The sequence below is a fragment of the Elephantulus edwardii genome, unplaced genomic scaffold, assembly GCF_000299155.1.
Source record: "Elephantulus edwardii isolate Elephantulus edwardi_28Jun2011 unplaced genomic scaffold, EleEdw1.0 scaffold00037, whole genome shotgun sequence".
Classification (NCBI taxonomy): domain Eukaryota; kingdom Metazoa; phylum Chordata; class Mammalia; order Macroscelidea; family Macroscelididae; genus Elephantulus; species Elephantulus edwardii.
In genome coordinates this window covers 13,787,060-13,794,202 of record NW_006399787.1, presented here as the reverse complement: position 1 = coordinate 13,794,202, position 7,143 = coordinate 13,787,060, and the positions used below count along the sequence as shown (strand labels likewise).

The window sequence follows — 7,143 nt, the reverse complement described above, 5'->3', positions numbered from 1 at the left end:
TGGCCAGGAGGGACCAATCCTTCGAGAGGGACATCATGCTTGGAAGGATGGAGGGACACTGCAAGAGAGGAAGACACCAAACGAGCTGGATTGACATATAACTAGGATAATGGGGTTAGGTGTATGAGAGTCCATGAGACTGGCTCAGGACAGGACAGACTTGAGCTGCTGTACATAGTGTCGCTTGAGTCCTAGTTACCTTGATGACACATAACAACAATAGGGTTTTTTTTTGTTGTTGTTGTTTATTCCGTTCTTTCTTTCAATGAAACTAGGTCACTGCTTACAAAACCTGCACGCGGGGCTCGCGTCCAGCCACTTCACAGTTCCCTCGGCTCTCCCACTCCCCGTCAGAGGACCCCCAAGTGGGTGTGCAGCGGTCAGCACCGCCAGGTGCATGAACGCCGTGGGGAGAGGCCCACAGTTCCATCCATGTCGGCTCCCACGAGGCCCGGAGGGTGCAGGGTCAGGCCCGTGATGTCCCGGCTCAGGCCACCACTCAGACAAGCGTGAAATGATGTGAATGTCCCGCCCCACAGAGCCCGACTCCCCCCTAGTAGTCTCTCTTCACCGCCTCCCTCCCTCCCTCCCCACCCCACCCCGCTACTGAGATAGGCCCAGCTGGCGCCGACGAGCCCGTCGGCCTACAGGCTGTAGAATTTGAGGCTCCTGTCCATGCCTGTGGACGCGATGAACTTGGCGTGGTGACCAAAGGCCACCCCCGTGGTCAGGCCACTATGCTCTGTAAAGCGAAGAATCTCCGTCCACTGCTTGCAGATGTAGATCTGGACGTCTGTGCCCCCGAGGGCCAGGTAGGTGCCACTTTGGTCAAAGATCAGCGACTTCACCTCGAAGTTGTTATCCAGCTGCAACGTCTTGAAGTTCTTAAGCTTGCGCAGATCCCAGAGCTTGACGGTGGAGTCCTCGGCCGCGGTTGCCAGGTAGTAGCCGTTCTCGGAGAAGGCGATGCTGGTGATGGGGCCTGAGTGGCCGGGGAAGTTGGCCACGTTGGTGCGCTCCTTCAAGTCCCAGATCTTGATCTGAGAGTCCATGGTTCCTGTTCCAAAGATGAGTCCGTCCGGGTGGAACTGTGCACAGGTAAGAGAGCAGCCAGAGGTCTCATCTGTCACTTTGGTGAGCACACGTCCGGTCTGGATGTCAGAGAAGGCCCAGTACTGATCGTCAGAGGAGCTCAGGAGATAGTCACCGGTGGCGTGGAGGCTGAGGCCTGTCACCGAGCTCTCATGGGCACGAACAACCTGGACACAAGACGCATTCGGGACCGACCACATCCTGATCGTGGCATCCGGGGAGGCAGAGAACACCAGCTCCTGAGATGGGTGAAACACCACGCTGGTGACTTTCTTGGTGTGGCCTTTGAGGGTGGCCAGGATTTGCTCAGAACTCTTGTCAAACACGACGACGTTTTTATCCGCCCCACCAGTGAGGATCTTGTTGGTGTCGGAGGGACAGAGGTCCAAGGCGAGGATCCCTGGGATGCTGGCGCTGTGCAGTCCCATGTGGGACGACACCTGCTGGTACTTGCTCAGCTCTTCCGGCTTTACAAGCTCCTCGGGCACAGTCTTTCCTCTCTTCTTACGCTCCGTGGTGAGCACAGTGGCCTTGTCTTGAAGCTTCTGGATAATTTCTGGAGTCATTCCCACCGGCTCGCCCAGATCCATGAGCTCGCCCAGATCCATTGGCTCGCCTGCACCCACGGCTCTGGGCTGTAAGCTCGGCACAGCCTGAGGCACGATGAGACCAGCTTGCGGTTTCAGGGTGGCCAGAGCTTCTCGCGCAGCTGTGACTTCCTTGGTGAGACGGGCGATGACACGGCAGGCGGCATCGTGCTGGTACAGAGCGTGGGACAACTCCTGGCGGGTTGTCTGCAGCTGCTGGCGCAGAGTGAAGCTGTGCAGCATGACAGCGTCCCATTCGTCTTGCAGGGCCTTCAGAATGGCAGGGATGCTGGTGGCTGAGGGGGGCTTGGGCCGGATTGGGTGAGCAACTTTGATGTCGATGAGCTGTTCCTCTGACAGAGGCTGGTTGTTGATGGGGTCTGTGCCATTCTCTGCAATGTACTTCTCAATGAGCCGCCGCTCATATACATGATTGGAGACTGGGGATACACACGGGTGCTCTGGTACTTCATTGCAGATAGAGCAGATCAGGGACATGGCGCCGTCACCGCGCTCCGAGGCGCCTCACACGGGGATCGGGGATCGGGAACCGGCTCGTGAGGTGTCGCGGGAACTTCCGGTCTCCCACTGCTTCGGGAACACTCTGCAGTGAGCAGGGGTTCAGCCCCGCTCAGCGATGAGCCCGCAAAGCCTTGACGTGGGACTGTGGCGGCCGGCCCGCCGCGGCTTCAGCATTTAAGGCAAACTGCCTCTTCCCAGAAGGCAACGCGGCAGGAAATGACGCTGCCAAGGAGCCCTCGGGCTCTTTCCGGATTGGATCAACAACGATAGTTTTATCTGTCCTCTCAGTATGTGAATTTTACTGACGAAGAAACTAGGATTTTGAAAGGTTAAGTAGATTTTCTCCAGGTCCTAAGTGATAACTGAGAGTTTGAATCCCAATAGCTTGATTATAAAGATCCTGCTTGACGGTGTCTAGTGAACTCTGCTGGTCTAGTGAATAAGGAGTCGCACTGCCGATCCAATGGCGGTCATTTCAAATTCACTCATTCCTTCACAGAAGAAAAATGAGCAGTTTCTTCCTGTGTGACTTACAGCCTCTGAGAACCCACTAGAGGATGAGCTATGAGTTGGTTCTTAGTCCACAGCAGTGGGTTTGAGTGTTGACCTTTTCTGACTGTACAGTGTATAGCATGTTGTGCAACTAACCAAAAGGCCTCAAGTCCCAACAGACTGGATTCACTAGCTTCTCCTCAGAAACAAGATGGTCAGTTACATTTACCTCTGGAAAACCCCATGGGGGAGTCAGGAATTGACTTGACAACAGTGAGTTGGAGGGGCAACAATTACAAGACCGGGATGCTGACCAAGTGGTTGGCTAGCAATTTAAACCTATTCTGTGGCTCTGTGGGAGAAAGGCCCAGGATCGCCTCCTACTGAGATTCACCTGGAAAAATGTGGGGACAGTTCTACTCTGTCACAGCAGGGCATTTTAAGTCAGAAAGAACTCAATGGCACCTAACAGTAACAGCCTAAATCCAGAGTATTTTCTTTAACTTGTACCAACCATCCCTGCCACTGTTCATTCCACATATTTCCATAGTAAATACCTTGTTAAAGTAGGAGTAATTTCTGCTAGAGAAAGGCAAAATGTTAAATGCTTCTAAAAAGACTTCATCTGATGAAACAAATCTCCCAACTATTTATATCAGACAGAGTACGGAAGTGCTCTTTTTGCTCAAGTGTAAATTATACTTGAGGATGGGCGGGGCTGCCGTGTTGTGATTGGCTCTCCAGTCTCAACAACCTGGGCAGAGCCACACAGAGGAGAATGGGTGGTTGGTCATCGAACTTTCTCAGAGGTGTGGTCAGTGGTAGGAATACCTTTTGCCAGCAGACACGTTTGTACTGCAGCTGAGATGAGAACAGACCAGTGCAGATCTGGGAAGGTACAAGTCCTCTTGCCCCACCTCCACCCCCAGCCTATCCTTGTTTCTTGCCCGCAAAATAAACAGTTATTAAACCACATATTTTAAAAAAAATAGTAACTTCTAAGACGTGATGTTGGGAAAGCATCAGGAAATCCATGAGTTGCTTCGGGGTTTTGCCTCCCTTTACAAAGTTTACAGTCTCAGGCTTGGTAATTGCTTTAATGAGGGGAATCAAGGATGACGTTTTAAATATTTAACAGCTCTGTGGCACTGCTACCCATTAAACAGAAGAGACATTGAGCCATAGCCATGAGATAGGGTCCTGGAGCGGGCAATTTTGGGGCAGATGTTAACCCTTTAGTGCTGGCATTATGTGAATGTGAGAGAGGGTGCTGGGGTGGGGAGAGGAACCAGGAGCATGGACTGGAGGATAGGGTGTGGCTTGTGAAGTTGTTGTCAATTGAATGGGCGTCTATTATACTAAATTTGTGATGTTGGTCACTAAATTATATGCTGTCGAGTCAACTACAACTCATAGCGATTCTATGCACAGTAGCTCTGAACCCTGCTCTATCCTGAGCTAATCTCACTGTCACTGACATACCGACCCTCATTATCCCACTCATTGTGTCAATCCATCTCATCCAGAGTCTTCCTCTCCTATACTGTCCCTCGACCTTTCCAAGCATGATATTTTTCTCCAAAGACTGGTTCCTCCTGGATATATGCCGAAAGTATGTTGTTGTTGTGTGCATCGAGTCGTTTGCGACTCATAGCAACCCCATGTACTACAGCCCTAAACCCTGCTCTATCCTGTGCCAAGGCATTGCCTCTGACACACCCATCCCGATTACCCCAGTCACTGAATCAATCCACCTCATAGAGGGTCTTCCCCTCCTGCGCTGTCCCTCTACCCTACTAAGCATGATGTCCCTCTCCAAGGACCTGTCTCTCCTTACAACATGTCCAAAGTATGTCAGACGAAGCCCCAGAATCCTTGCCTCTAAGGAGTAGCCTGGTTTAACCCTCTCTACGATGAATCTGTTTGTTTTCTTGGCAGTTCGCGGTACATTCAATACTCTTCTCCAGCACCACAGCTTAAAGGTGTCAATTCTCCTTCTATCCTCCCTAGTCATTCTCCAACTCTCTGATGCATAACAAGTGATTGCAAAAACCATGTTAGACTGAGTTTTAAAATCCTTGTCTACAAGGAGCAGCTTGGTTTCATCCTCTCCAGAACAGGCCTGCTAATTCTCTTAGCAGTCCATGGTATGTTCAATACTCTTCGTCAGCACCACAATTCAAAGGCATCAATTCTCCTTCTGTCATCCTTGGTCATTGTCCAGCTCTCTGAGGCATAATCAAATTTGTGATATATTTTGTGAAATATATTAAATTTGTGATGTATTTATGAAGTATATCACAGGAAATTTGGAGGACAGCTATCTGGCTGAATGAATGGAAAAGATCCATGTTTATTCCTGTTTCCAACAAAGATGATCCAACAGAATGTGGAAATTATCAAACAATATCATTAATATCACAAGCAAGTAAAATACTGCTGAAGATCGTTTGAAAACTACTAGAACAATATTTGGATAGAGAACTACCAGAAATTCAGATAGGACTTAGAAGAGGCTGTAGCACCAGGGATAACATTACTGATATCAGATGGATCCTGGCTGAAAGCAAAGATTACCAGAGAATGTCTATTTATGCTTTATTGACTTTACAAAGGCATCTGAATGTATAGATTATAACAAATTATGACTAAATTGAGAAGAATGAGAATTCCAGAACACTTAATCATATGCTCAACAAAACCTTCACCCAGAACAAGAAAATGTTGTGCAAGCAGAGCAAGGGAACACTGCATGGTTTAAAATCAGGAAATGTGTATGTCATGGATGTATTCTTTCTTCCCTCCTTTTTAGTCTGTCAACATCAAGAAACAAAGATTCTCCCCACTGGGCCAATTTGAAGCATCAGTATGGATGGTGAAGAGTTTGAGATAGTTGACAGTTTTGGTTTACTTGGTTCCATAGTCAACACTCTTGGTAACAGCAGCCAGGAAATCAGGAGACAAATTGCATTTGGAAAGTCAGCTGTGAGGGACCTCTCAAGACTACTGAATACTGAAGAGCAACAATGTCAGGCTGAAGACTAAGGTGCACCTGATCAGGGCTATAGTCTTCACAATTACTTACTATGCATCGGAGAATTGGACAGTGAATAGGGATGACAGAAAGAGGATTAATGCCTTTGATCTGTGGTGCCGGTCCTAAACAGGGTGAAGCCAGAATACACCTTGGAGTCAAGGATTCTGAAGCTTCATCTCACATACTTTGGGCATGTTGCAAGTAGGGACTGGTCCTTGGAGAGGGACATAATGTTTGGGAGAGTGGAGGGATGGCACAGGAGAGGAAGACCCTCGATGAGATGGATCAATTCTGTGATTGGAGTGGTGGGAATGAGTGTGTTTGAGATGGTGAGGTTGGCACAGGATAGAACAGCTTTTAGGGCTCTTGTACATAGGGTCCCTATGAGTCGCAAGTGACTTGATGGCACATAACAACAGCATGCTGATTAAACTATTTGGAAACTGGATTCTATGAATAAGAATGTGACATCAGGATTGGAGGAAGACTCACCAATAACCTTCCTATTGGATGACACAAGCTTTGCTTGCTGGATGAGAGAAAGACTTAAAAGCACTTGCTGCAGCTTTCAATACAGATTGCATCTCAATGTCAAGAAAGCAAAAATCTTTGCCACTGGATCTATAGGCAACATCATGATAGATAGAGAAAAGATTGAGCTGTCAGAAACTTCATCTTACTTGGATCCAAAATCAATACACTTGGTACCAGAAGTCAAGAGATCACTAGTTGTATTGCACTGGAAGAGTCTGTAGTCATTGACTTCTCCAAATTATTGAGGAGCAATGATGTCAGTTTGAAAACTAAAGTGCACCTGATTCAGGCCATGGTCAGAACAGCAAAGGAGAGGAATACCCTCAAATAAGTGGATTGGCGCAGTGTTTGCAGCAATGGGACTGAATGTGTCAAAGATTGTGAGGATGGCACAGGATAGGATAAGGCTCAGATCTATTATTTATAGGTAACTATGAGTCATACTAGGTCTGATGGCACTTAACAACAACATATCACATTACCTGCTATGTTTCTGAGAGCTGGACAATGAACAAGGATGACAGAACAAGAATCCATGTCTTTGAATTGGGGTATTGGAAAAGAGTACTGAATGTCCCATGGACTGTCAAAAGAACAAATAGCTACATCTTGGAGAAAGTACACTCAGTGTGTTCCTTAGAGGCAAAGATAGCAAAGCTTCATCTCACATACTTTGGGTATATTTTTAGAAAGGGTCATTCCGTGAAGGGAGACATCTGGTTCGGAAATGTGAAGGGTCAGTGAAGGAAAGGGACACTCATAATGAGATGGATTGACACAGTGACTTCAGCAACAGGTTCAAGTGTGTCAGAGATAGTTAAGATGACACAGGATAAGACAGGATTCAGATCTGTTGTTAATAGGGTTGCTATGAGTCAT

General features: G+C 47.9%; 1 pseudogene; it reads right to left on the bottom strand.

The window, feature by feature from the left end:
• Positions 1–644: 644 nt before the first annotated feature.
• On the bottom strand, positions 645–2,177 carry LOC102864146 (annotated as a pseudogene).
• Positions 2,178–7,143: the final 4,966 nt, after the last annotated feature.